This window comes from Schistocerca gregaria, chromosome 3 (assembly GCF_023897955.1).
Source record: "Schistocerca gregaria isolate iqSchGreg1 chromosome 3, iqSchGreg1.2, whole genome shotgun sequence".
Lineage (NCBI taxonomy): Eukaryota > Metazoa > Arthropoda > Insecta > Orthoptera > Acrididae > Schistocerca > Schistocerca gregaria.
In genome coordinates, this window is record NC_064922.1 from 825,284,775 (window position 1) to 825,307,658 (window position 22,884).

At 43.4% G+C, this 22,884-nt stretch overlaps 1 protein-coding gene across 4 annotated transcripts in view; it reads left to right on the forward strand.

The window, feature by feature from the left end:
- LOC126354587 (nucleolar protein dao-5-like) overlaps positions 1-22,884 on the forward strand; it is a 367,317-nt gene that overhangs the window by 157,904 nt on the left and 186,529 nt on the right. Inside the window, exon 1 of one of the 4 annotated variants that reach the window (XM_050004337.1) lies at positions 3,115-3,527. The exons of the other annotated variants lie outside the window; for them this stretch is intronic. The gene's annotated coding sequence lies outside the window, so the exon portion shown is untranslated. Of the gene's footprint in view, positions 1-3,114; positions 3,528-22,884 lie in introns of those variants that run through there. 4 annotated transcript variants of the gene reach the window in all.

Below are 22,884 nucleotides of genomic sequence, written 5' to 3' on the forward strand. Positions count from 1 at the left end.
CAAATGGATCAAATGGCTCTGAACACTATGAGACTTAACATCTGAGGTCATAAGTCCCCTAGAACTTAGAACTACTTAAACCTAACCAACCTGAGGACATCAGACACATCCATGCCCGAGGCAGGATTCGAACCTGACCCTAGCGGTGACGCGGTTCCAGACTGAAGTGCCTAGAACAGCTCGGCCACACCGGCCGGCGATCTGCCGACCTTCCTGACCAAACAGGGTTTGGCAAGCATGAAGACAAACAGTAGAAACTCTCGTCGTATGGGGACAGCCATTAAATGGCTGAAATGTAAGCCTAGGATAGGTTGCCGTGAAGGCCAACAAAACGGGGTGTAGAATATTGTCGACGTAGCGCTGTACTGTAAGGCTGCTGCCGATGACAACCAAATTGGCCCTGCTATGAAATGAAATGGCACCCCAGACCATAGCTCTTGCTTAGCATGGCGTATGACGATTGACAGTCAGGTTGGTGTCCCACTGCTGTCCAGGGCGCCTCCAGACACGTCTTCGCTGATCGTCGGAGCTCAATTCGAAGCGGGGCTCATCACTGAAGTCAAAGAGATTCTAGGCCGATTGTGTCCTTTACCACTGCAAACGGTGAAGAGAGGTCAATGGTAGTCGGCGCAAGGAGCGCCGTGAGCTGACCTCCGTTCTAAGAGCCGCCTATTAATCGCCTGTATGTGGTCCCAGTAGCCACCGAAGCACCAGTTGCCCGTCGGATGGATGATGACGAATCCGGGGCACCGAGTTACTCGGTCCTCTCGTTCTGTCGTCTCTCTAGTCCGACTGCTCTTGGCACCGTGTCCCATTGCTGCCAACATCGTCGAGTAGCGGCATGGCTGCCATTCAAATAGTGAGCGATTTGCCGAATACTGCAACCGGCTTCTTTGAGCCCAACTACACGTCCTCTCTCAAATGCTGACATCTGGGTGTATTGGTCACGCGCCTTTCAGCGAGGCACAGTTACTTTTAAACTGAGTGCACGGAATGACTCCATGTATTGGTATCGACATGTTCCCTGTTCACTATTCTTGCTAGCTGAGCGGTGAAATTACGCTGCAGCGTCATATATTCATCCGTCGGGCGCCAAAGTTTACAATTTTGCATTTTCCGTCGATACCGGTATGAATATCAGTTTTTGGCCAATTTGCATAACTCCATCGTGAAGGGTCTTTCTTTCTTTTTTTTTAGCTTAGAGTGTATTTTTAAAACGGGATTGCCATCTTTAAGCAAACGCCAGAATTGAAAATATCCTCCTAATTTTCGACTGAAAACCTTTTATCACACTCCAAGATCCCTACGAAAAGAACCGAGGTGTAAAATGCTCAGATGTTTACACAGTTAGATGCACAGGCATTAAGCTCATGTTTTGACTAGAATACTGTTGCCCTAGCTCTGAATACAAATATGTTACATAAATCCCTTCCCCTCTCCTCCACCCCTCCGCCTCTCACTAAACCCCCACCCCCACCCCCTCCTGTCCCACCCAAGTTTTTCGAGGAAGAGGCCGGAACAGATGCGTAATACTCTCGCAAACATTCCCAAGTGGGGACGCTTCTTGTCCCACTGAAAGATTCACTGTATCGGCAAAGGTTTATAACGCGCTTAGCTCCAAAGCGACCTGTCTTGCTCACTTAGTTAGAGAATCAAAAGTACGAGGGTTGGAACTTAAATAGTGGCAACTATTTATTCACAACCGATACAAAAGAGTTAGATGTTTGCACGCGTTACTGTCCTTATAAATAGTCACCAGCTTTGTGTAGAAGCCGTCGCCAGCGATGTGAAAGGCGTAGTATGCCATTAGCAGAGCCTGTTCTTTTGATGGTGCGAATGGAGCGGTCTACAGTTATGGCAATTCTGGTGTACGACTGTGATGGTGTTATCCTACACATTACGTTCCTCCACGGCAGACCGTCCATGCACATCATTACTGTTCGTTTTTGGAGTATCACCTGCGACCAGCTTTGTGAAAGAAGCGACGACACTTCCTACGCAACCCACCCTTCATTTTGCACGACAATGCGCGGGAACATACAACGTAAGCTGTTGCTGCTCCGTTCGGACGATGGGACTGGGAAGTCCTGTACCATTCACCACACTCCCCGGACTTAAATCATTGTGGCTTTGATTTGATTCCGAAGATGAAGGAACCACATTGTGGCATTCGCCTCAGAACTGTTGCAGAGATTCGACCGCTCCATTCGGACCATCGACAGAACAGGTTCTGCTAACGGTATACTACGCCTTCCACATCGCTGGCAACTGGTTTTCCACAACGCTGGTGACTACTTTGAAGGACAGTAACAGGTGCAAACATACAACTCTTTTGTATCGTTGCCACTATTTAAGTTCCAACCCTCGTAATATTAGCGAGTGGAACAGGGTTGAAGGATCAGACAGTGGTACCGAAAGTAACGTCCGCCACATACGCATAGGTGGCTTGCAAGGTATGATGTAGATGTAGATGAATAGAGAAAAAAACCATGGTAACCTGAATTGTGCGAAAAAAGAAAGGTGGGTGCCAGATTTACTGCAGTACATGTTAAGCAAAGCATAGACTTCACATTCTGTTTCAGATACTAAGTGTGGCTCAGTGAGAACCTTCAAAGGTGAGGGTTCTGTTCCCTGATGGTAATGAAATATTTTCAGTTTCTTGTTGCTTTTACCTCTGGCAATGACTTCTTGATCTAAAGAATTAGAAGTTGCAACGCATTAAGGAGTTAACATTAAAGAGAAGTTCTCTATACAATTGGTTAGGAGAAATCACTTCAAACGTTGAAGGAAGGCAAAGACATTTTACCTCCCATGAGAACTTTCCCAGTAAACCACTGTGCTGTTCACACTAGCTTTCGGGCTTTCAGAGATTTTGCAGGTTTTCGCACTTGTAAATACCTCCACGGGAAAGAGGGGGGGGGGGGGGAGGTTGGAGTAGGGAGTCAGCTCCATGGTCTCACTACAAGCTCTCTGAGATTTCTTCAGGTAATTTACAGGAACGTTACTGCAACGGCAGAATTGTACGGCCGTAGGGGACAGCGGGAGAGCCGCCGCGCTGTGCGCTTATCACGCAGAATGCTGGCGGGAAATGCAATCTGAGTCGCGCGCCGTGGCGTGTACACAGCCACCGGCTACGAAGAGCAGTCTGAGACCGGGCAGTTGCGAACACGTATCGCTCTCGACACAGTGATGACGGGTTACCAGACGCGCGTAATGCATTGTCGCACCGTCTTTATTTATAAACGGTAAAACGAAGTTTTCCGTGCTCCATATTCTGCGCTACCCGAAACTACCGCCCACGCATCCCATCCTAACAGCGAATGGACGCTATAACATTTTACTCGGCCGTCCAAAAGACCCGTTAGAAAACTGGTGCCAAATGTGGGATTATTTTCGGAAAACCTACAGTCCTGAAAAGTGCAGCAAAGTGTAAACTTAACATCGGAGCATCTTCACGACAACTCAGCAACCAGCAGCAGCCTAGGACATCGTCCCACAACACGGAGACATCCAGCGCTGGAATTCAGGTTAGTCTACTCAGATTGGCTTAAAACGAAAGGCAGTGATGGATTTTAAATTTTTCTGTACCGAGTGACCCGTATAGACTGCATTCAAAATGGTAGACGCAAACGCGAGTAACACGGCCGCTCTCCAAACCGTTATATAACTACGAAGAGAGATTCAACAATTAAAAGCAGATAAAAGCGAGCGTAGCCTTCCGGTTCATTTGTCACATGACGGCACTTCCAATAAAAAAAATTTCACTGTTGCCATCTGTACCAGTGTTCAGTGGGAAACCTGAGGAAGATGTGAAAGTATTTTTTCGGATACTTGAAGGCGCAGCTCTGTTGGGTTCGTGGACTGATTCAGATAAGCTAGCAGTTGCTAAATTGAGAATCCAAGGAGCCGCACAAGATTTCATTAGCGCGGAGCCGATTTGCGTGAAAACAGAAGTTTACAATGATTTTAAAACGGTAGTGGTGCAGAGATTCAAAAGCAAAAATGCAATCAGATTTTACCGTGAGCAACTTCATAGTTTGCGCATGCGGCGAGACGAATCTATCGAGCAGTCCGCTGATAGAATCCGAAACATAAATGCTCTGACTTACGAGCCTGTAGACGACGAAAATGAGAACCGCATCCAGCTTTTCGAAGCCGATCAGAAAGCACTTGACACATTCATCCGTAGGTTGATGGGGAAGAAGTAAACAAAGCAGTCAGACTCGTACGCTGTAAAACATTTCAAGAAGCAGTAGAGGCAACTGATGGTTTTGACGTCCAAATGACATGCGAAAAGAAGAACGTCGCTTCTTCAACTCATATGTGGAATGTTACCGATGCAATGGGTCCGGTCACAAGCGCAGAGGCTGTAAGGAGAACAGGACCTGCCAAGACTGTGGGATACAGGGTCACTTAGCGAGGAACTGTCGCAACAAAGAGAAACCAATTGTGAGCAGCAAACACGAGAACTGGGACGTCTGTCTTCCATATGTTGTAAATGCCTACAACCCTAAAATGCACTTATCAACGGGCCTCAGTCCCTATGAAATTGTATATGCACGGAAGATGCGTTCACCTTTGGACTTTGCACGACCGACAGTTGGAAACAGCAATGAACACGTAAGGGAGTTAGCTCGCAAACTGAAAGACGCATGGAAGGGAGTGAAACAGCCGAGTAACATGATTGCCAAGCAGTAGCGCCGCAGTACCGAGTGGGAGACTTTGTCCACCTGAGCAATGTAGTGCTAATGAAGTCGCAGGTCAAAAAGTTTAAGAAGTTCTGGAAGGGAGCATACCTGGTGGTGTCACCTGTCACTCTAAAGCTCCAACTGCCTTTTCGTTCGGTTGTCGTCCATGTCAACAGTGTAAAGCCCTACCTGGGTAGATTCCCTGTAGCAACGCAGGACGACGACGAGGACCGACCGAGGGGCAAACCAGCTGCTCCAAAATCCAGGAGCTGAGCCCCGCGAGTTCACAGTCCAGACTTCGAGCCCGAGTCGTCGCCGCCGCCAACCCAGCGATCCAGCGTAAGACACAGTTACAACCTCCGTAACCGTGTGTGGTGTGAGTGAATGCAAGGTGTGTTGCGTTTAGCTGAGTGCACATGTGAATGTGCTGTGCAACATAAAATCGCAGCTATTGCACAAGGTGCTCAAGTGTAAATAATATCTGTTCCACAGGTCGCCGAAGACGCATATTTCTTCATATTCATTGTTTAATTCTAGTGTGTAGAACTTATTAACTATGTTTACTGTAATTCCACTTCTGACACCACTTTTCTAACAGGTCTTTTGGACGGCCGAGTAAAACGTTATAGCGTCCATTTGCTGTTAGGATGGGATGCGTGGGCGGTAGTTCCGGGTAGTGCAGAATGTGGAACACGGAAAACTTAGTTTTACCATTTATTAATAAAGACGGTGCGACAATGTATTACGCACGTCTGGTAACCCGTCATCACTGTGTCGAGAGCGATACGTGTTCGCAACTGCCCGGTCTCAGACTGCTCTTCGTAGCCGGTGGCTGTGTACACGCCACGGCGCGCGACTCAGATTGCATTTCCCGTCAGAGTTCCGCGTGATAAGCGCATAACGCGGCGACTCTGGCGCTGTCCGCTATGACCGTACAATTCTGCCGTTACATTACACACACTGTAAACACCAAGCCCTCCACACAACCAAAGACGAACAGCGTAAGAATTTAACGATAGTGAATATTAATAACCAACGGGTGGGGTTGCTACAAAAAACCTCGATTTTAATAGTTAGTTTTATTAATAATACAGTGTATTTGTTACCGTTAATTAATTAACAGGTCGATAAATGTACGTCGATAATTGTCGTAATACTTTGGCTAGACAAAATGCAATTTCAATTCGTAATCCTCCGACCAAACGGAATCGTATTATAAACGTCACAGGAACACTGTTACCGAGCGAGGTGGCGCAGTGGTTAGCACACTGGACTCGCATTCGGGAGGACAACGGTTCTATCCCGTCTCCGGTCATCCTGATTTAGGGTTACCGTGATTTCCGTAAATCGTTTCAGGCAAGTGCCGGGATGGTTCCTTTGAAAGGGCACGGCCGATTTCCTTCCCAATCCTTCTCTAACACGAGCTTGAGCTCCGTCCCTAATGACCTCGTTGTCGACGGGACGTTAAACACTAACCACCACCACCAGGAACATTGTTTGATTTTTAGTTTGGTATTTTGCTAGCGATTTTTGCTTTTGTATGGTTTTAGCCCTTGGATCATCATTTCAACCCGTTAATAAAATTAAACCGTGTGCCTAATGGTTCGTGGCATGTCTGTAATCATATACCACACAAAATTGAGAATAAAATGCTGACAACAATCTTCTGTAATAAAAGACGATGTCCATTTACGTAGTTCATTATATATTCCTAACACTGCCATAATGGGGGAGACCTGTAGAATAACGAACTCCAGAAAAACTGCAAACAGCAACATCATAATAAAGCATTAATTCAGATGAGTGGTTTCGGTAAGACTTTATTACCATCTTCGAATCTGCAAGGACAGAACCAAACTGACAAGGTAATAATTTTCCAAAAGATGTAAGGAAAAACAAGCGGCAGATCCAAGCAGAGAGAAAAGTTACATACCTTCAACTTTACAATTCATACAATCTCCGCCATCTGAGGTTTGTACTGTGTCATACATTTGTGATAATGATACGACACCAAGCGAAATATTCTGTCTTCTAGTCTGGTCATCACTTTGGCTTGTTTGTCCAGTAGCTGAAAATGTGAACCGCATTACCTGATGTACCCTCATAACGATATATAAAGGGTGTATCTCGTGTTAATTTATTATTAGGTAACTGCAGCGAAGCACCAATTGCATGCATGCATTCTAGGGTTTCGTTCCAAGCGACAGTCATTATTGCAGTTGTAGGCGCTTTAGTTCGGAACCGCGCTGCTGCTACGGTCGCAGGCTCGAATCCTGCCTCGGGCATGGATGTGTGTGATGTCCTTAGGTTAGTTAGGTTTAAGTAGTTCCTAAGTCTAGGGGACTGATGACCTCAGATGTTAACTCCCATAGTGCTTTAACCATTTGAACTGGGTATAAAAATGAATTAGTGACAGAAAAAACTAATGTACGAGACTACCGTAAAAATGATCAGTAAGTTGTCATATTTTTCGCTGTTAATGGGCATTATGAGTGTAAACTAACGCGTTCGACATTACCGTGACAGACCGCACTTATAATCCACTGAACAAGCAAACAATTAACCCCCATCTGTGAATAACTCTAGGGAATGCTGATCGATAACATCGAAAACCACTGATATCACGACAAGTAACAGTTACTATAATTTTAGGGCCTCATCCAGTTCGTGCCTTGAAAATGACAGGTTTATATGTGAAAAGTTCGGACTTCTGACGAATTTATCCAGCCGCATTCTCGCGTTTTATTAGAGCATACAACTTGGTGAGAGAAGCTTACTTTCTTGGACAATACGTTGAACATTATAGTCTGCATTATTAAAAAGATAAGAAGTCCTAATCAAAAAGGCTACGAAGTTCTCATTATTACATATGAACTGATATGCTGACAAACATTTTTTAAACCATGAGTCTAAGAAATATTATTACTTTGTGCCAAAGTCTACATTGTAATACCATCGTCACTTCTATTTGAGTCTGCTTCCGAACAATCTATTTGTAAATTTATGATGATAGGTTCATTGTAAAGTTTTTTTTCTGCACCTTTTCAGCATGCCGCACAGACTGTTCCCACGCTACAGGTGGGATTTTGTCTATTGGCTCACGCACAAGTGATTTAGTGTATGTTATCTTGAATTTTTTCTCCCACATAGCCTTAACCATTTGAATAAATTAATTCCATGGGGCTACACTGACAGTGACACATGGTTAAACGCAAAAATGTGTGACCTCATTCACGTGCAATGAAGTCAAGTTTTTACGTTCTGGCACGTGGCTTGTATAAATTAACGACCTGCAGGAGATCGGCACGAGTCTGGATTATACTGTGCTTAATGTTTTTATTTTTAATCCGGGGAAAAATATCCGCTCTTTTGGTGTTTGCACTTGGTGTTTTCTCTGTAACAGTTGAATTATAACTGGCAATGACCGACTTCGAAGCAAGGTATGACAGGAATTGTAAATCACGACACAAAACTGACGGCGTTCATTTCCGAATGGTAGTCACTGCAGTTTTTCTTACCTGTAAATACAAGTTCAGCTCAGAAACAAAACCAGAAGAATCAGCATACAGAATAATTATTCGAGAACCTATTCCTTTCAGAACTTTAAAACCGCCAGTACCATCACTAATTTTTCAACAGGTCTTCCTGGAATGATTCTAACTGACCCATGTTTCATCAAGGTAATACGATGTTGAACTACCTCCTCCTCTTGTATCGTGAATCTTTATATGGGATACAGTTCGTGCTGCACCTATGCCACTTCTCTGAAATAAAAACTCTCTTCTTAACATATCTGGAACCAATGTCTTTTCAAATTCTTTACGTTGGCGGAGCGCTTACCACTGAAGACTGCATAACTGTAACAAGTTTTTGTGATGTTAGACATTGATGATTCACATGGAGCACTTTAAAACATCGGTGTCAGAACTATCCATTTATGTTACAGGTTCCTTGCGATTTCGATGCTTTCCAGGCGACACGAAACCAACTTTTTTTATAGTTCCTACAGCTCTGACACTTTCGTTTACAGTTCTCTTTACAGTTCTCTTGCCGACACCATATGGTTCTGGAGTCGGTTCTTGTGTTTTCAAAAGTCAACAGAAGGAGACCTGCTTCCAGATTCACGTTTTTTAAAGTAAATAATCCCCTTCACGCCGGCTGGTGTGACCGAGCGGTTCTGGGCGTTACAGTTTGGAACCGCGAGACCGCTACGGTCGCAGGTTCGAATCCTACCTCGGGCATGGATGTGTGTGATGTCCTTATGTTAGTTAGGTTTAAGTAGTTCTAAGTTCTAGGGGACTGATGACCTCAGAAGTTAGGTCCCATAGTTCTCAGAGCCATTTGAACAAATCCCTCTCGCCTGCTTCTGAAGCTTTTTTTTTTAATCGCTCTTAAACATTTACAGATACACATTCACAGCTATACTGATGCAAGAAAATAAAACGAAACAAAAAAATTGACAGTTGAATGAATAATTCGATTGTCACGAAGTACGGCAACAGTGCAACATCTACGAGGAGCGTTTGAAAAGTCCGTGCAAAGTCCGAGAGATGTGCACCACCGGTGCGTATCGACGTCATGTTTAGTTAGTAGCATCTTTGTAAAGAAGGCACACCAAGTTTCAGCCATTGGTCTGTTTCTTTGCGTTTGGCAATTTCGTGAGTGAAGGAAGTTGAGTGATTGTCAAAAAATGGACGAAAAAGAATTTCGAGTGGTGATTAAACATTACTTTCTGAAAGGCAAAACGCCTCAAGAGACTAAAGAGAAGCTTGATAAAAATTATGGTGACTCTGCACCTTCGGTTAGAACAGTTTATAAGTGGTTTCAAAATCTTCGGAGTGGCCATATGCTCGCAAGTGGTGATGAACGTTCTGGACGCTCTGTGTAGGTTAGACTCCAGAAATTATTGATAAAATCCATGATATGGTGATGGATAACAGAAGAGTTAAGGTGCGTGAGACTGCTAGTATTGTGGACATCTCGAATGAACGGGTACATAATATTGTGCATAAACGTTTGGTCATGGGCATCGGCCTCGCCGCAGTGGATACACTGGTTCCCGTGATATCACCGAAGTTGAGCGCTGTTGGGCGTGACTGGTACTTGGATGGGCTACAATCCATCCACTATGCTCTATTGCTATTTTTCGGGGTGCACTCAGCCTCGTGATGCCAATTGAGAAGCTACTCGACCGAATAGTGACGGCTTCGATCAAGAATACCATCATAACGACCGGGAGAGCGGTGTGCTGACCTCACGCCCCTCCTATCCACATCCTCTGAGGATGTCGCATCTTCCTCAGAGGATGACACGGCGGTCGGATGGTTCCCTTTAGGCCACTCGGGCCTGAAGACGGAGTGATTTTTTTGGAAATGAGAAAGCTATCCACAAGATGGGTTCCGCAAATGCTCACGTTTGGCCAAAAACGGAATTGTGTGAAGTGTTCCAAGTATTCCAGAATGAGATTTCCACTCTGCAGCGGAGTGTGCGCTGATATGAAACTTCCTGGCAGATTAAAACTGTGTGCCGGACCGAGACTCGAACTCGGGATCTTGGCCTTTCGCGAGCAAGTGCTCTACCAACTGAGCTACCCAAGCACGACTCACGCCCCGTCCTCACAACTTCACTTCTGCAGTACCTCCAGTACCTCGTCTCCTACCTTCCAAAGTTGTGAGGACGGACCCGTGAGTCGTGCTTGGGTAGCTCAGTTGGTAAAGCGCTTGCCCGCGAAAGGCAAAGGTCCCGAGTTCGAGTCTCGGTCTGGCACACAGTTTTAATCTGCCAGGAAGTTTCGTTGCAAGGATTGTTTGCAGCTGTTTAGGAAGAATCTGCATGACTTTAAGCGTCGTTTCGTCACTGTGGCTGAAACACAGATACATTCCTATACCCCTGAGACCAAACAACAATCTAAACAATGGGTTACCAAGGGAGAATCTGCACCAAAAAAGCCGAAGACCATTCCTTCACCCGGAAATGTTTGGGCGACTGTCTTTTGGGATTCGCAAGGGATAATTCTCATTGACTATCTGGAAAAGGGTAAAACTATTACAGGTGCATATTTTTCATCGTTATTGGACCGTTTGAAAACCGTGCTGCAAGAAAAACGACGGCGATTGGATCGCAAAAAAGTCCTTTTCCATCACGACAATGCACCAGCACACACATCGGAAGTTGTGGTCGCAAAATTAATGGAAATAGGATTCCAACTCGTTTCACATCCCCCCGATTCTCCAGACTTGGCTCGCTAACTTGAAGAAATGGCTGGCGGGACAAAGATTTTATTCAAACGAGGGGTGATTACTGCAGCTAATAGCTATTTTGCAGACTTGGACAATTCCTATAATTCGGAAGAGATCAACAAATTAGAACAGCGTTGGACGAAGTGTATAAGTCTAAAAGGAGACTATGTCGAAAAATAGAAAAGGTTTACCCCAAACACGTAAGTAGTTATTATTTTTGCACGGACTTTTCAAACGTCCATCGTAGGAGCGAGATTCTCGCTCTCTAGCTGTTAACTCTCTGCTGGCCGCTCGGAAAGAGAATGAATATTATTGGCTGCCACTGGCTGATGGAGGGGGATGTGCAGAATTGCAGAAAATTGGGCCGCCACAATTCTCACATGACACGAACTTGACAGATCTTTTACACCAAGGCGCGGGGCGCCGCAATGTGCAGAGCGCGTAGCATTTCTAACTATTGCTTCGTGGCTAATCGAGCACTGAATCTTGCTTTCAGTTCTGAGCGAAAGGCGGAGCCACTCAGCAGGGGGAGTGCGAATACACCAGCTGCCGCAGTAGTGAGGGACCGCTCCAAAGCCCTGACTGGTGTGGTGGTGGTGGTGGTGGTGGTGGTGGCGGTAGCAGCGGGGGGCTTTACCGATAGCACACAGAGACCGGTCGATGGCGCACCAGTCCGATTCGCTCCATTCAGCGTTCGCTAGGCAGACGGCTGCGATCAGCGCAGCAGACTGCCGGTCGTCTTCAACAGACGTGATACGACGCTGACGCTCTCCCAAATGACGCCTAAAATTATTTCCGGTAGCTGAATTTTAGCTACTGTAGCCTTCAGTTAATCACGACCGTCCAGTATTAAAAATTATAAAGCTTTAGTTATTGAATTATAAACAATTATCAGCGAAAGGACAGCGACTACTAGGTGGGCCGGTTTACTCTTTTAGCCCTTTAGAGTCCCAACAATACAAAAACAAAAAAAAAACCCTCACGCAGTTAAACGTTACTGTCATCGTAAGCAACCAGTACAACAATAAATTGTCAAAAAGTAAACAACAGATTGCTTTATGAAGGTGGTTTTACTTTGGAACCACTCGAACAACCAGTTATCAATCTCCCCTCATTTTGTGTGGTAACAAGCTCAAAAACGCTTCCATGAGAGATTCACAGCTTACATCAACATTTAGTCCGACCTCTTCAGAGAAGTCACGCACAGCTGCTAATTTTGATAGATGTCTTGAATAATTTTGGTGTCTGAATGGATTGTGAGCGAGCAGCGATGTTTGCAAAACTGTATCGCAAAAGTTAGGTTATTATCTCTGGTGTGCGTGAAGGAGCAGTGGCAGACGTAACGTTAGCGACAGCCCCGGACGGTGCACAACTCCCACCCATTCGCCCCCCTCCACACCAATCCATATCCTAAGCTCCGCCCATGGTCTGCCGCATGTTCCAACATCAAAGTTGTTTGTATCACAGATATGCCAGTCATAACAAGGGAGAAAATCAGCAGTTAGTACGAAATACAGTTTTTCCGGTACCATTGTGAAAAGAATTAGAAATATGTACATTGAATATACGAGTTGAAAAATCATCAATAAGAAAGAAAAATAAAAATGGTATCCACACTGCCTTTTTTATTTCATGAGCATTCATGTGCAGTATATCAAAAGATCTGATATTTGTTAACTGCAGTGAGCGCAAATTTCCGTCACCTCGCGTAGTGTAAGAAATTCTGTTGGGAAATATTAAAACAAAAAACCACAAACAAAAACAAGTGGACTGCAAAAAGTGGGGAACAAGCAAATTCCGGCGCTCTTGGTTGGTGTAGAAGGGGGTAGGTGTGGAGGGGGGTAAATGGGTGGGGCTTCTGCAAATGTCCGGGGCTGTCGCTAACGTTTCCTCAGTGGCAGATAGTGGTTAGCTGTGTTAAAATGAGGAAGCTATTGTAATGTTATGATTCAAATGTGAAGTTTCAATTTATCGATGTGTACAATAAAGATGATTATATAATGGCAACTGATTTGAGAAGAAGGATGTATAATCGAATCTTTTATTTACGTGAGGAGAAATTGTACGGTAAATTTTTTTTGAAGTCACTCTTATTATTGCAGTGTCATTTTTCACTTACCTTTCTCTTACAATTTTTAATTGATCATGGTTTTTTCAAAGGTAGAAAAGGGACCAAGTGTGTTCCGAAAATACTTCGATTTGCAACTAACAGAGAACTCACCGCACCTCACGGGTGTGTCCCTGTAGATAAAGTAATTGCAGCTCTAGCATAGCAGCGCGCGAGGCAGAGCAGTACTGCGACGCGTCATCCATATTTGCGAAGAATAAAGGTAAGGCCTAAATATTTTGATGTTTTTTTATCCAATCAGGGCCAACTTATGTCATTGAGAGACAGATTTTTCTGTGTTGTGTATTAGATTTAGATCTGCGATCTGTAATTAGTTTTGCAAAACTGATCCCAGGTAAAGTTCTTACTCAGCGTGGGCAAAACAAGGCGAAACAAACCTGCACAGACACGCTTAGTAACTAGAGAAGTTGTCACAGTCCGCTGAGTTGATCCCCACATTTCCACGAATTCTTGCCAAAAGTAAATTAAAATAAAATAACAAATCGGGAATTGTAAATCATTAAACTTTTTTTGACACGCTTTTCTTGAGAACTCTGTTATTTTGCAGACTACATTACATTCTTCAATTACGCCAAGGGGATTGTGTACACCTTTCTAATGTTCTAACACAACTCGCTTTTCATTTATTACTCTTATAGTTTAACTGCAAGTATTCGCGCAATGTGTTTTGCGAACTCAGAGCGTTTGTAGATATGTGATCAATAGCAGCACTGCTGCTTACAAAAACCTGTGTTATAAATTGTATGAGGGAGGTTTATATCATATAAAATGGCAAGGGATTTGAATATAGCTCTTCAATATGCTTCTCCTGAACATTTAAATTTCTATGTCCATCTATTATTGTGTTAGGACATTCTGGATGGAAGCTAGAAACATTAATAACGCGTGTACTGGTAGTCGTTTTATAATTAACTCAAAATTATCAGAGGGTGCACAGTGTATCGTGACATTACTAACTTTTCATCAATTCTACTGCTACAGCACATGTTTCAAAATGCTAGTCACTTCAGAATGGAAGGGTTTTGTTTTGTATAACTTCTAAATGGCAGCTGTGGCCTCGAGCTTCTCAGAGTGGTTCGTGTTCCCTGAATAACTAGAAATGTGGTGCTACAGAAGAATGCTGAAGATTAGATGGGTCGATCACGTAACTAATGAGGAGGTACTGAATAGAATTGAGGAGAAGAGGAATTTGTGGCACAACTTGACTAGAAGAAGGGATCGGTTGGTAGGACACGTTCTGAGACATCAAGAGATCACCAATTTAGTATTGGAGGGCCGCGTGGAGGGTAAAAATGGTAGAGGGAGACCAAGAGATGAATATACTAAGCAGATTTAGAAGGATGTAGTACTGGGTGATGAAGAAGCTTGCACAGGATAGAGTAGCAAGGAGAGCTGCATCAAACCAGTCTCAGGACTGAAGACCACAACGACAACAAGATAGGCCATCGCAAATGTAAAAACCTGGTGCATTAACACTCGGTTTTACCACCAGAATGTTGAATATAAGCATGCAAACGTGCATGCATTGTGTTGTACAGGCGCCGGATGTAAGATCGTCGAATGGAGTTCCACACCTTCTGCACTTGGTCGGTCAATACAGGTTTAGTTAATGCAGGTTGTGGATGAGACTGGAGTTGTCGTTCGATAATGCCTCATACGTGCGCGACTGGAGACATATCTGGTTATCGAGCAGGTCAAGGCGACACGGCCGGCCGCGGTGGTCTCGCGGTTCTAGGCGCACAGTCCGGAACCGTGCGACTGCTACGGTCGCAGGTTCGAATCGTGCCTCGGGCATGGATGTGTGTGATGTCCTTAGGTTAGTTAGGTTTAAGTAGTTCTAAGTTCTAGGGGACTGATGACCACAGCTGTTAAGTCCCATAGTGCTCAGAGCCATTTGAACAAGGCGACACGTCCACAGTCTGTAGAGCACGTTGAGTTGAGTGGACGAGCGCTATCCTGTTGGAAAATATCCCCTTGAACGCTGTTCATGAATGGCAGCACAACAAGTTGAATCATCAGTTTGACGTACAGATTTGCAGTCAGGAGGCGTGAAATAACCACGAATGTGCTTCCACTGTCATACGATATCGCACTCCAGACCATAACTCCAGGTGTAGGTCCAGTGTTTGTAGCACACACAGAGGTTGGTTGCAGGCCCCCTTCTGGCCATCATACGGCCATCACTGGCACCGAGGCAGAACCAGCTTTCATCGCAAAATATAACAGACCTCCACCCTGCCGCATAAGGAGCTCTCACTTGACACGGGTGAAGTAGCAAATGGCGGTGGTTTGCGATAAGTGGCCGGCCGGAGTAGCCGAGCGGTTCTAGGCGCTACAGTCAGGAACCGCGCGACCGCTACGGTCGCAGGTTCGAATCCTGCCTCGTGCGTGGACGTGCGTCATGTCCTTAGGTTAGTTAGATCTAAGTAGTTCTAAGTTCTAGGGGTCTGAAGACCTCAGAAGTTAAGTCCCTTAGTGCCCAGAGCCATTTGAACCATAATGCGGTAAGTAGAATGCACGCTACAGGGCGTTTGACTCGGATCTGTTCTTGAAATAACCAATTTGTAACAGTTCGTCATGTCATTGTGGTGTCAACTCAAATTGGTACTGCAGGTGCCGTACGATGCACCAGAGTCATACACCGAAGACGATGGCCTACCCTCCCTACATTGCCAGGTGAAGGCAGGAACGCGGTCTTCTTGCGACCGTACGTCCCCGTTACCACTGCACTCATGTACAACGCCTAAATTCCTACCAAGCCGTTCTGCAGTATCGAGAAGAAACATCCACATCCACGACATCGTTCAAACGCAGTGAAGTGTTGATAATGGCGTCTTTGTCGCCTTAAAGGCATTCTTGACTAATATCAACTCACTGCATGCAATCTGTTACGTAACTAACACTCACGACCGCTACAGAGTGTACTTAAGGCAAACTTTATTTGCATCCTCATAGCGGCGATACTAGCGCCACTCTTACGCAACTGACGCAAAATTTGAATAGTAATCTTTCAGATGTATGAACACGACTACCAGCTTTCGTTTATGAAGCACAACTACTTCGTGGCGTTGCGATTTTTCTTTCTCAAAGTGTAAAAAGGAGGCCCAACCAGGCGGCCATATTACCACACATCGCATGCGATTCATGTTTTCCAGAGATTTCCATGCGATCATCGATTTGCCTACACACATGCGGTCTACGATATCGCTCGCTTGTGCGACCCGTAATCCTAGAGGGGGAGAGGAGGAGGGTAATATTACATTGCTACTAAACCATTGTACAGTTTACTACTCCACATTTTATTCTAAGGAAGTCATAATTTATAAATTATGCATTAGTTCATTACCACTATGAGATCTACATCTACATCTACATGGTTACTCTGCAATTCAGACTTAAGTGCCTGGCAGAGGGTTCATCGAACCATTTTCATACTACTTCTCTACCATTCCACTCTCGAATGGCGCGTGGGAAAAAGTAGTACCTAAATCTTTCCGTTCGAGCTCTGATTTATCTTATTTTATTATGATGCTCATTTCTCCCTACGTAGGTGGGTGTCAACAAAATACTTTCGGATTCAGAAGAGAAAGTTGGTGACTGAAATTTCCTAAATAGATCTAGACGCAAAGAAATTGCGTGTCTGATGTTTGTAATTGTAGGCTCTCTGGCAATGTAGATTATCCCTGACTTGATCTGTTGTGCATTCCATGATGTACGTTCCTTTGCGTGAAATAGATCACTGTTGTATTGGAATCACGATTTTGTCTGTCCGTTACATTCTGGTGCCGAAACGTGGTGACTGAAATTTCGTAAATAGATCTAGACGCAAAGAAATTGCGTGTTTGATATTTGTAATTATAGACTCTCTGGCAATGTAGATTATCCCTGACTTGATCTGTTGTGTATTCCATGATGTACGTTCCTTTGCGTGAAATAGATCACTGTTGTACTGGAATCACGATTTTGTCTGTCCGTAACATTCTGGTGCCGAAACTTGGTCGCAATTACGATTTCATGCGTGACTTCAACAATTAACGGCTTACTTTACGCTGCAGGAAATAAGAGACGATGTCGGACCACATCACAAGATAAGTCCATTCCAACATAATACGATCGCTTGAATTGCTTGCTTCAAAAGAACATTTGCTGCATGATTCAGGAACTTTGCTTTGTATTGCAAGTGTGAAGCTTTCACTTTGGGCAGCTAATGTTGTAACAAAAGTTTCTTTCATATTAAGTCTGTGCATACGTTCTTTGTCAGACGTCTAAGCTATTCATAAGTGCACTCGTAAACAAGTTTGAAATCGCCGTCTTTAGGAAGCTAATTCCGGACGAAATAGGAAAATAGCCAGGGAACTTCAAAAGAAAACGAGTTAGGAAGAGGAGTAATGCTACGAGGTTTTGTCGAGCTGTTAACAGACTTACTACAGGAAGCCCGTTTGACGATTTTGAACATTATAGGGAACGTCATCACGAAAAATTAAGTACAAAAGTCCTGTTTTATACCCAATTGCAATCATAAATTTTACGAGAGTTTAGTAATCTAGTGATAAGAACGGGGAGTCGCAACAATATTTGCTATCGAGTCTGTAGTGGGGAAGAGTTGGCGCTGTTTGTTTTGTTTAGCACTAAGTCTTTCTTCTTTTCTCTTCCAGTTGTTTTTAGTTTTGAATTTCTATGGGCTCTCTGCAGATTCTAGCGCAGTAATCAGGCGCGGTTCGTAATTAAAGATTCCTAGGCGGAGCCGTCCCAAAATATGTATTGAAATAAATTTCTAAGTAAAATATTACAGAATATAAATTATCAGAAAGCATTTGGCATATTTCCCACACGAATTTAAATAATGCCGTTCAAAGTTTACGGGACTTTCGATGTGTAATGTCAAGCGATATTTTTTTGAACAGTTGGTAGCTTGTCTTAAGGTTTCGCCTTGAAATGTCGTTTAACTAGAGTAGCAGATGTTTGGATGTGTGTCTTCCTCGGAGTACAGCTCTTATTGGCGTCCCGTAGGCCCTCGTGTTTTAGCCTAAGGGTGTCCTACCAATTTGCACACAATGTTCAAGTATCACTATTTACATCAAAAGGGAACGAACAAGAGTTGCTGAAACTTCGCTATAGGATCCCTTTCCGTTTATATCTCTATTATGCTTTGATGTGTCTTTAATCGACGTTTAGTATTATTGTTTTGATAGTGTTTTAGACAGTCCTTATGCTCTTGTCATTCTATCCACCGTTCGAATAAGTTTGCAAATATCTCGCCAGAGTGCACTGGGGTACGGTAACATAAGTATCACCACCTAGCGAGAGTCTAATGAAGGACTGGAGGAAAAAGCGCGCGAAATTATCCCGTGCGCGAAATGTATCTCGTTCTTTTAGTTTCCTTGCTTGCATACTGCGGGAAACGTGCGTTACTAGCAAATTTAGTTTTTTGAGTTTATTATGCATGACTTTAGTGAGCTTTACTTTCTAGCGAATAACAGCAGCATACCATGAGTTCAAAAACAACACACTATGAAGTCAGTGAGAAATTTATCAGGAAAAATTTTGAAACATGCAGTTAAGTTGAAAGTGAAGGAACTTGGTACTCCCATATCTGACGTAAACATGAGTTAAGAACAAAAAGAGTGTAAATCCAGGCAAGGGTTTACATGCAATTTTAACAGCTGAGTTTTTGTGTGACTGTATCACTTAAAATGCATATTTTTGTCACACACAAGTAAGTACGACAGATACGGCGTGTAAATTACCATGGCGGTTGTTCGGTTTGCTCATGTCAGCCAATCGCAGCACAAGATTCGTGACGTCATGAGTATATCACTGTTTCGTCACGCGAACTCATAAACGCCGCGGTTTGAGAGCACAAAACATTAAACATTTGAAGTTTAGAAATGAAAAGACCATGAAGACCAAGCATACAGCGAAGCTAATATACACCACATCAAATATCTCTCCAGCATACATCTTGTAGTACGATTTGTCGGGGGTAAACTGTCAGGAAATGTGACTTTGGGGTACAAGCTACCTATGGATTTTATCTTGGAGTTAATTTTTGATGTTATTTAGTAGCTTATTATGTAAACGTCTGGGCAGAAGGTGATATTGTCCTCCTCCCTCTAGGAACCTTGTTTGTGGTGACAGGCTACTCTCGACGTAGTCTGAGGTCTACATTAGTTCCGATTAAAAAATATTGTACCCTTCCCTAGTATGGTTCAAATGGCTCTGAGCACTATGTGACTTAACATCTGAGGTCATCAGTCCCCTAGAACTTAGATCTACATAAACCTAACTAACCTAAGGACATCACACATATCCTTGTCAGAGGCAGGATTCGAACCTGCTACCATAGCAATCGCGCGGTTCCGGACTGAAGCGCCTAGAACCACTCGGCCACCGTGGCCGGCGCGTACTATGGAAACCACAGGTCGTGCCTGTTAGCAATTATTAGGTCTTGTTGAAACTGTAGTACGAGATAAACTAATTTTCTGGTTTCCCAGCCCTACTGCACGATCTGCTACCGCTGATTTATCCGTCTTGAGCAGGCCACAGTTGGTCTTACGTTCCTCATGGCGGGTGTTAGTGGCTCTTTCTTATAGTTCCCATGCACAATTGGTCGCAAGTGCAGCACAAAAACCGTTACCGGATCCCTAGACTTAGCGTCTGACTACAATAAAAGTGTTCCATCTGCACGAGCGACACTAGCAAAACAGTTGAACACAACACGCTAATCCGCAGAATAAATGCTGGTAGCCCGGCGCACGATTAAAGAACTGAAGACAGTGTAAAATTATTTGTAAATAAATCAAATACACTCTCCTGTCACTCCATTTCGTAAAATAAACTATTTTTCACTGACTTAATAACATAATGCATCCTCCCAATAGAATTAGAGACACTCCGCCTCGCAGTATTAAGTTCTTGTAACAGCTTTTAAAAACATGAATAATAACTGTAACACCCCGGCCTGACGCAGTTCTATAAATGCGTTAATCCAGAAATAATACAACGCGACGTCTGACTACTTCACAGTCAGATCTTAATTGCTCCAAATTTTAAAAAAATCCGTAGATGGATTATATGTGCATCTCCTCTGCCACATACACATTAGTTTCCCGGCAGCTCAATTCCCCGGATCGCGATGCAGTTTGCCGCTTCGAATGTTCTTTAAAGTACGCATACAACTGATTTTCATAACATTATTAACAAAATGTACTTTCCCCACTTGTCGAACGTTTCCCGCCGTTTATCTGCTTTTATAAATATTAATTTAATAGTTTGGGGGGGGGGGAGGGGGGAATTAAAAAAATGTAAGTAACTAGACCCTTACATGCATGATTTCACGTCACATCAGGTAAAACGAAACACACAAATGCAGAATGAAGTTTAGAACACTGTACTTTTAACCCAGGACATTATTGGCATTTAAATGTTGTGAATATGCCTACAATGTAAATATTGTGTCGTTATTCACCTATACTGGGCATTGACTCCATTGTCGATGATTCATAGCACATAAGGTAAACAGAAAAAAAACCTGTCGCCCGGTTGGCTGCATTTCTTCCAATCGCTCAACTATAGTTCTGCAGCCCAGATCGGAAGGTTATCTTCTGTATTTATCTTCTGTGTTAACTGATCATTAGTCAAATAAGTTAGCGCAGCCACTTCTGCAGACTATCAGAAACCACCACGTACACGTTCTTCTCTATCCACAATCGTATCCATTCAGTCCACGAAGACTTAGCTCTCGTCTGTACGCTTGGTACAATATTTTAAAACTAGTTAATTTGCGATGGGATCCACAGCCAAAACAAATGTTCTGAATGGCCATAATCTGATGTACTGGCTGGCTGGTGTTAATAAAATATTTTACTACATTACTGGACTTTAAATTAACAACATGACACAAAGTATTGCGTCAATAGCTGTGACTTAACATGAGTAAGTACAGGGACACAGAGGGCTACTGTTAAGTACTGCGACATATCGCTGCAAGCTGGTCAGAGACAAACTTTAGCGGCAAGATACGAGTATAATCTGTTCAAGAAACTAAAATGAGTAAGGTACAACTAGCGTTCGTCTAAAATGGAGCGATTGAATATGGCATCTTCTTTAGGTTTTTGACAGATTAACTCCAAACTGTTTATTTCTTTTTGATTGCATAAGTTCACGACAAGCTTGTTTTGTAATATGTTTTATTATCAAATGCTCCTGTTGGTTTATTATTTTATTCATAGCTGGTATTTTGCAGAAACTGCAACATATATTTCAGAATAAATCTGAGTTGCACAGATATTTTTATTTCTTTTTATGTTTTCGACAAATTAATTTGTCATCTTCAGAAGCCTACAAAATTAGATATATTAGAAATCCTTTCCACTTGGCTAGGCATTTGTGTAAAGTATAAGAAACGTGTCACAGAAACGTACCTAGTAATGGTTTAGCAGATGCCAGTACCTTCTTCACAAAATCATAATCTCGTGATATGTCCAAAACTGTATATAAGTTTGTGGTTATTATAAATACAAAATGACAGATTGATAATTTGCAGTAAATAAACCACATGTATGTACATACCAACTGAGGATATCAGCAAGGAATGCATAAGCATGCATACTGACCACTAGACGTCGCGAGAGATGGACCTGCTTATGCAAAAGGAGGCGGGGAGCATTGTGTCGTCAATAGAGAAGCAGAATCAGTTGATCGGGAGAGCTTTACATGGACCTCCGAGAATCGGAGTTTGTAAACCGAATTACCAATACCAATTCTGATTGGTCGTGTAAATAGTCCAATATCGATCCCGAAAATGCGGTTCTGGCTGCCGGATTTCTTTTTTGAGAATCGAATATCGCTCACGTGTAAACGCATAACTGTTTTTGAAACGCGCTTGGGTCACGGATTGTTCTTAAAAACTTTCGGCTACCATGGGCGGAGTGATACCTTATGTCGTAAAGGAGAAGTATAAATATTAGACTGAGCATGACGTTAACTACCTCCGATATTTAACTGAAGACACGCAGCCAATGAGATGACTAAATAAACAAGAAACCAGAACAACTGATCTCCAGACAGTGTTTGCGTAAAACAGCTGACGATCGAAGAACCGATATTTGTCTGTTCTAGCAAATCTGCTCGGGCCTTAACATGTTAAGACGACAATGTAAAAGTTTTACCGAAATTCGGTTTGCCTCTTCTGGTAGTTGTAAACGTAGCAGGTGATGACGGACGTGGACTATTACTAGAAGTTACCCCATCCCTTCTAAAGCCGCCCAAGTCGAAGTTGGTTTGGTGCTACGTCTGTGAAGCGGAAACGCGAAGGAACAAGCACAACTAAATCAAAACTAGCCGATCTCACGTACTGAGTACGGGGATAAAAAAAAAAGCAGAATAGAAACAGTGAACGGTTCAAGTATAACATTCAGTGGAGGGGAAGGGCCAGGCGTCGTGTCGTGGGTGAGTGGTCACGATGTTGGACATTAAAACAGACGAGCCGTGTTCAAAACTCTATGCTGCCCTTTTTTCCCACAAAATTATGAACTGTCTGTGCCGCTATTGCTGTGTTTGTTCTATTTCTGAAGTCTTGGCTATTGTCATACTATACGTTGATTATAGAACTTGAGTCATGTGGTAAGAATACGTTCCTGTCGCAAGTACACGTCATGAATAGTGAGGGCAGACGAGGTACTACGTAGACATCTCACAGAAATGAAAACAACAAATAAACGGGTGTGAAGTATGTTATAACAAAGAAATTGAAGAATTGAAACTTCCAAAACGGAACGCAACTTCAGAAACGTTAAAAACATATATTTTGATAATGCACAGGGAAAAC